This window comes from Protomyctophum bolini, assembly GCF_963924005.1.
Source record: "Protomyctophum bolini genome assembly, chromosome: 17".
NCBI lineage: Eukaryota > Metazoa > Chordata > Actinopteri > Myctophiformes > Myctophidae > Protomyctophum > Protomyctophum bolini.
Genome location: NC_137878.1, coordinates 22484388 through 22492272, shown reverse-complemented (window position 1 = coordinate 22492272; position 7885 = coordinate 22484388).

Sequence of the window (7885 nt, the reverse complement as noted above, 5' to 3'; positions counted from 1 at the left end):
TAGATTCCTTGGGCTAAATACAGCCCTATACATCATGACAAATGTGATGAGGTCAGCACATTTTGGGCACATTTGGGCAAGTGGCTATTATTGCGTTTAGCCCAAGGAGTGTATTTTGTGCAAAACTAATGCTTGGAATGGATTCAGAATCATGAAAAACCCCTAGTGTCCCATGCTACTTAAAGCAAAAAAACAGCCTAACAGTGGATTCATGAATGTATGTATATAGACAATATTTTAGGCCAATAAAAAATACTATATATAGGTGAGTCAGTGTATCCAGGTTAAAGTAGCATTCATTTTGTTACCATTTTTTAGTTTGCTATAGGCAAGCCAGTGATTTCTTATTTTAAAGGTGAGGTTGAGATTATTTTGTTTATTTCTTTGAGTTGCCCCATAATGTTTTATTGTTAACAGACATTCTCATTTAGGTTTGAAATCCTTTCAAAGTTCATGTAAACTTGACCTTGAAAAGAGCCTATAAAAGGCCAATAATAAAGCAAAGCTTCACTTTCCATATGTTGCAATCATTTTCCACCTCTAGACCTATTGGATTGTAATAGAAGTAGTTCATGTATGTTTTGTAACAATAATCAAAATGCTAAATCTACAACTACTGTAGTAACTAAAGTTTTCAAATAAATGTAGTGGAGTAAGAGTACAATATTTGGATCCAAGATGTAGTGGAATAGAAGTAAAAGTATTGGAAATGTTCAAGTAAAGTACAGTACTTAAGTAAAATGTTTTAGTTATACTTTCCACCACTGCCCAACACAGCTTAAATGATGTAGACCTAGGTTTGGCTATTGGTTATGATCCAGTACTGTGAAACCCCCTGATCCCCCCTCTCCTGTTTTTGTCCCTGAAACCAGGGCTGATTTGTAGAGGGTCCAACTCCAATTTGCTCAACGGGGGACCCACTTTGCACGGTGTCGGTATTTGCAACATCTTGACCACATACAGCCTGGAAATGAGTTGATTCCTCGCTGCTATGAGTCCTTTTGTAGCATACAGTCTGCAGTCTGGTGCTCAGTGAGGAAGGTCAAAATCTGGATTGGCATGGGAACTGGCAACCAGAGTATGTTGGCAATGTCCAGTCTGGACCCCGGAGGGAATTATCTGCCTTTCAAACATGCAAGGAATGCCTGAGACCTGTGTGTGTGTGTGTGTGTGTGTGTGTGTGTGTGTGTGCGCGTGCGCGTGTGTGTGTGTGTGTGTGTGTGTGTGTGTGTGTGTGTGTGTGTGTGTGTGTGCGCGTGTGCGTGTGCGTGTGTGTGTGTGTGTGCGCGCACACACACACTCTGTCTGTTTGGCCCACTGAAACATTACCTGGATATGGTGGTTTCCTGCGGGTTTTGTGATCACGATGCGATACGTTCTGTCTGTGGTAGAGATGATATGATATGAGAGAGAGAGATGGATACAGATACAGAGAGAGAAGGATAGAGAGAGAGAGAGAGAGAGAGAGAGAGAGAGAGAGAGAGAGTCATCCTGCCTCCCCTACCCAAAGATAAATAAAGAGGGTAAAAGCCAAAGGGAGGAAGCAGAAAGGGTCTTTTGTGGCTGTGGAGTGGGGTCTCTTTCATGGCGGTTCCCACAGCACTGGGCCTGTGATGACATTCACCATGTTTCACACACACACACACACACACACACACACACACACACACACACGCAGGGCGCGCTGATGGGGCCTGTGACTGCGGTGACTTTCGCTGGTGCCGGGCCCCAGACGGAGAGGCGAGGGCCCCGAGAGCCACAGGCAGCCATTGTGCTGTCGCCGCGGAAACCAGCCTCTTCATGTCAGACATGTTTTTCTGTTTGTTTTCTTTTTTATGTCTTTAATGTGGGCAAGGGGGAATGTTTCCCCTCTCATCTCCCCCCTCCTCCTCCTCCTCCTCCTCACTGCTCTGCGTTTCTACCCCCCCCCCCCTGCTTCACCCTCCCACCAATGCATTTACATTTGTTACTATCCCCCCCCACCCCCTCCTCACCCCTTGCCCTCCCTCGTCCTGTACTCTCTTCTTCTTCTTCCCTTAAGTTTGTCTGTCTTTTTTTCCCTCCCCCTGGAGTTCGTCATTTGTAAAGCTCTTTGCTTATAGACAGCCCATATCTTTGTCGCGGCGTTGCGGCCTCTCCCTCTCTCACTCGGTTCCTTTTTATCTTTGCTTTATGAGGTTTTGGCACAAACTGGTACTTTATTCTTCCTGGAGTGCAAAAAAAGAAAAAAGAAAAAGAAAAGAAAGCCCCCAAAAAACACAGTACACGCAACTCTACAACAACAAAACCTATCCCCAAAGAATTCTTGCCTTTCCCACGCTAAGCCAATTTTCTTCACAAGATTAAACAAACTCCAAGAACAGAGAGAAAGAGTGAGAGAGAGAAAGAGAGAGAGAGAGAGGGGGGAGAGAGACAGACAGACAGACAGACAGACAGACAGACAGAAAGAGAGAATCTGGTTATGATTCCATTCTGCAAAAAAGCAAGCCAAGGATGCCCCCACAGTCCCTGCAATGAGAAAAACAAATCTGAAAAAAGGCCAACTGTTACTATTTTTAAGTGCCTAAAGAATGCCGCTCGGTGCCATGTCTCAAAGGCACGCCGTCTCTCTCGTCCGTAATCAGTTCATTCTGACTGCACTCTTCCACCACATCACACGCAGGACACAATCTTTTATGGGCAGCGGAGAAAGGGGCGAAGTGAAGGGGGGGAAAAAGAGAAAGTGAAAAATGAAAGAGTTCAGGGCTAATCGGTTCTGTCCCCCTCAGCCCACGCACGCGACTTAAACTTGTTTGAAGAATTGGCTGATATTAGCCACTGTAAAACTCTATAGTGCAGTGACTGTGAGGAAAGGCACAAGGCAAAAAAAGAGAGTTATGCACTATGCAGCAAACCAGATGTTTTTAACTAGAAAACAGTAATAATGAATATGTCAACTGTGGCCTTGCCCCTGTTACAGCAATAATTTATAAGGGATAAAACCCCCATAAATTAATTACATTATGATGATCCCCCCTGGGAAAAAACACAAAAATATATAATCTTTATCCCACAATTTTGAAACCCATTTTTCACCCAGTGTCAATTATCTAATGTAATCCTGGGCGCTACACTTCCTCTACCAACCTAGGGGGGGGGGGGGGGGGGGGGGGGACACACACATTATTCTGACCCGGCTGGCCAGGGGGAGGTAGTTTAGAGACCAGGATTGATGGGGTCTTGACGCTGGTAGAATAGGAGTGGTGGATACAGCTTATGTACCACAATGAAGTTTTAATACACAATACATGCAAGCAATAAAACAGTAAAGTGATGGAACAGGTGTGCAAAGAGAAAATTATATAAAGTGAAATTCCTTTATGGGAGAGGGGGGACGGAGAGCTTATTTTTGATCAAATATTTGGAGGCTGACTATCATTAATGCTTAATGTTTTTAGTAAAGCACTTTGAATTGTTGAAATGTGTAAATGTAACCTTGCCATGTCTAAAGGTCAAGCATTAATGTTTTAGTATAGGCTATAGCCTACTGCAGTGATACTCAACCTCAGGCCCGCGGGCCACATCAGGCCCGCGGGACCATTATGACTGGCCCACCAATGAAAATCTAAAAAAAAGAAGAAAAAATAATCTGGAAAATGAAATAAAAATAAATAAATCTGAATGAAGTTATCTTTAATTACATTATTATAAGTAATACTATTAGAGTTGTACTATTACTCGAACGAAGTAGAGAAGTAGAGGGGGAGATGCAATGCAAATGAAAGACATATACTGTGTATCCCTATTCCCTGACATAATTTTATAGCTAAACGGACAGAATTCTATTTTATTTGAATGATGAAACCCAGCTGCCATTAATAGTTGGAAATGGAAATGGAAATTGCGGAAATTGCGGAAATGGAAATTGCGGAAATGGTGGAAATGGAAATTGCGGAAATTGCGGAATTTTTGTAATGTGGCCCACAGGTAAATCTATTTGAGTATCCCTGGCCTACTGTACTGTAAATTGTAAATGCATGGACATATATTGTTGTGCAGTATGTTTGACATGAGGCCTAGTAAAACGGTCTAGGAAATCAAGTTTCCAAAATTGCAGATGACATGTACACGCATTCAGAATGGGGAGCGCATGCAAGTAGGCCTACAGGGATTCTGAAATGCGGTCAATTTAAATCTATTCTAATTCAGTTATCAAAGCCATGATGACTCAGGCAGGGGACAATATTGTCCTTGTGTTTATACAGACCCCAGACACCCTTTGACACGCTTCCCTGACAGCCTCTCACTTTCCCAAATCCTTCTATAACTTTACACCTCTGAGTGTGGCCTTATCAGGCAGGCATCCAGCTGACACCTCGTGGTGACGGCAGCTCAGGAGAGCAGGCATAAACCCCTGCAAACCAGCATTAAAAAGCCTGCCGCCACCACACCACAGATCTGTTGGGTAATTTTAGACTTCCCGGAAGGGGATTAAGGTGAGTGTGTGGGAGAAGTGGAGGAGAGGCGAGGAGGAGTGGGAGAGAGAATGGATGGGTGGGAGGGAGAATGGGTCACTGCAGAAGAGCATATCTTATAAAAGAAATTCGAGGCATTTTTAAAGTGTGAGGTTTTATATGGAAGAGACAAAGTTTCCGTTGTTAATCTTGTGTTATTGCGTAGCCTGCTTGCTTTGTCGAAGGGCATTTCCATAATTATTAGTTGTTGAAAGTGTATGGTGTTGATTCTCTTAATGTTTTTATTTCACACTTTATTTCCGTTCTTTGATTGAGTAAAGGACTTTTGTTGAGTTTTTTGTAAGAATTTGGACTGGATTGTTGCATTTTCTGCTGGTAACAGTTGGCTCTTACAATACCCTTTGTGACAACACGAAATAACCACAGTTTGTATATAGCCTATTGGAACATGCAACATGTTTGTGGAACATTGGTGAATTTTGTTGTGTGCACGTGTTTCGCGAGCCTCTCAGTCTGCGCTGTGGTGAGCGTGTCAATGTGATACTGCTGTATCTGGGCCTGCAGCCTGGGCCACCCGCCCGCTGGGTTTCTGCTTTAATTACAACGCGGACTCTCTTGTCATCGCACACAAACACAAGGGCACGAACACAAAAGCTTTAAGGTCGAGCGCACGGGACACACACGCATCCACATGAGCATGTAAGCTCTCGTGCTTTTCAGTAGTACACACCCACACTTGGGCTCATGGGCAAACATAACGCTTTGTGCGCACACACACACACACACACACACACACACACACACACACACGCAGGCCCATGCAATGTTGTTCTTAGTTCATCAATAATATAATAAATAAATAATAAATGCATTGTCCGAGAATGAATGGAATCAAATGTACCCATTCGGTTCCATTTGCTTCCATTTGTGCCCTCCATCTGTACACCCTGCAGGATTTGACTGTGAAGGAACACTCTCTCCAGCCAACCTCACACACACACCAGGCCTTGATTCTTCGCCCCTGACCGAGGAACGTCTGTGCCCCGCCTGGGGCCCTGCGCTACCGGAAGCTCTGCGGTCTGGAGCAACTTCTCTCGCTGCTCTCCTCTGGTGCTAAATATACAATAATAAAAAGGCTGACAGATTTATTTCAGGCTGTGCTACATTTCCTCCTCTGCAAAAGGAGAAGAAAAGACTATAGGGGGAAGAGACAGACGTCTCCAGATCACCGAAGAACATTAAGCGGTATAATTACAGACAGAGAAAAGACGACCCTTCCCCCCCCCCCCCCCCCTCTCTCTCTCTCCCTCTTTTCTCTTTCTCTTTTACCGCCACCACAGAGGAGAGTGGCGTCTACAAACTAAAGAGGGGCGCCCGTCATATTAGAATCCCAATGATTGGCTATGATTACATTATCTGATCCCATGGGAGGAAAAGCGACAGGGACATGCACACATGCATGTGCATGCACGTGCACACACACACACACACACACACACACACACACACACACACACACACGTCTGCATCTCATTGCCTAGTGATCACAGCCCCCTCAGAAGTCAAACATAGCTTGAGACATGTAGTCCATGAAGGAAAATATAAATCACATTCAAACATTGGCTTTATCATGTTCAAATATATTCTCTGAAACAACTGTTGCATGCATTCGCACGAGCATGCACACGCACACACACACATGTGTGAGCGCACACACACGCACACACGCAGGCAGGCAGGCGCACACACACACGCACACACACTCTCCTATATACTCTGCTTCACCACCAGTCCACCACACTCCACTCGGGACTCTTTGATCCCCGGTCGAGGGTCCTCTCCGCGGTGCCTCCGTCTGAATTCCGAAGATTCTGGGATAATTCAAACGTTTCACGGCACATACTTGGTCCCCCCAGGAGACAGTGGCGGAGATGGAAAATGCCACCACGGTCCCCGTCTCTCTCTCCCTCCATTGTCCCTAGTCTTTAATCAGGGAGACTCTGTGGCTCACGCTGCCACCGTGGTGTGTTGTCTCTGCCTGGGAAAATGCCGGCCTAAGTGGCTGTTATGTGCTGAGGCACCGACCACAAGGACTCGGAGGGGTGCTGCTGGAGCCCTGTGTGCCAGCCATGGGTCTCCCGGGTGGCTGACACACACAATAGGAGCACTCCCAAATCTGGATGTATACGCCTTACATAACAGCCCGACCAACAGCTTCCTCTGTGTGTTAGGCTTTTGTGAGCATGCTCCGATCAATAAATCACAGTGCCGTACTCGTAATCATAGACGCGAGAGTCGCAAACCGGTCATAAAACATACGCTTATTATTATTTTGTTTCCAGTCGGTCACGGGGGTGTCAAAACCGCCACGCCATCAATCACAGACAAGATGGTACTGCATAAGAGTAGATTCTCCACCACGTCTGTTTCCTTACCCCCATTAGCTGCAGCGTAATTACATGGCACTGAAAGGTCAGTGGAGGGAGATTTTCTCATCTTTCTATACCACGTCATGGTCACAGTGCATGGCAGCGTGAAAAGAGTCATAGAGAAGCGTCTTGCTCCCTGTAAACAAATTATCAAAACAAAGGTCGTGTGTGTGTGCGTGCGTGTGTGCGTGCGCATGCGTGCATGTTTCCATGACTCAGAGGGAGAGGAAGGTCAAGCAAGCAGCCACCTCCAAGGTCACTTCAGTTCAGCTTCACACTGAAGTAGCCGTGGGTCAGGGGCCGGCCGACTGGGTCTTGGCTGCATAGTGCATACAGTAGGTTTGCCAGCCGCCTGCAGCAGCCTGCATGGAACTCTCCATCAGGTCAACTTTAAAGGCATCAGGGCCCAGCACACTGGCTTATACTGGTTTATATTTAGGGGTTATGAGCATGAATAGAGTTTTTTATGGGGTGCCATAAATTTCATTTTCAAAAGGGGGTGAGTATGGAGGCTCATGTACGCCTACTCTGTGGTTTCCCCAGGCCACCACGAAGCCTTTGTGTTCGAACGGTTTACCATGGGAAAATATCTGAGACAAATCAGTTGCCCGAACCGGGACCCCTTTAGCGTAAAAAAGCACACTTCTAAAGGCTGTGGATTGTGCTGCTGCGAGGGCGCGGCGCAGTGTTGAAGGAACTACTTGTTTACTCTCACCATGTCCGAAAATAAAAGAGGGAACTATTTTCTCCTCGGAATGAAAGGCAAATAAACAAGCATTCCTGTGCAGACAATGTGGGCAGCAGCGACTGGGCTGCGGTTCAGCAGCGGCACGCTGGACTTGAGGAGGCACGTGAGGAAGGGGCCCACAAAGTGACCGACCTATACCGTCCACGCTCCATCTCGTCATAATAATCACTGTCGCTGGATTGGAAAAGAACTGTAGGTCAGGCCTCAAACTTTAGGTTATACACTTAAACTTCATTACTGGGAGCCTTTGCGTC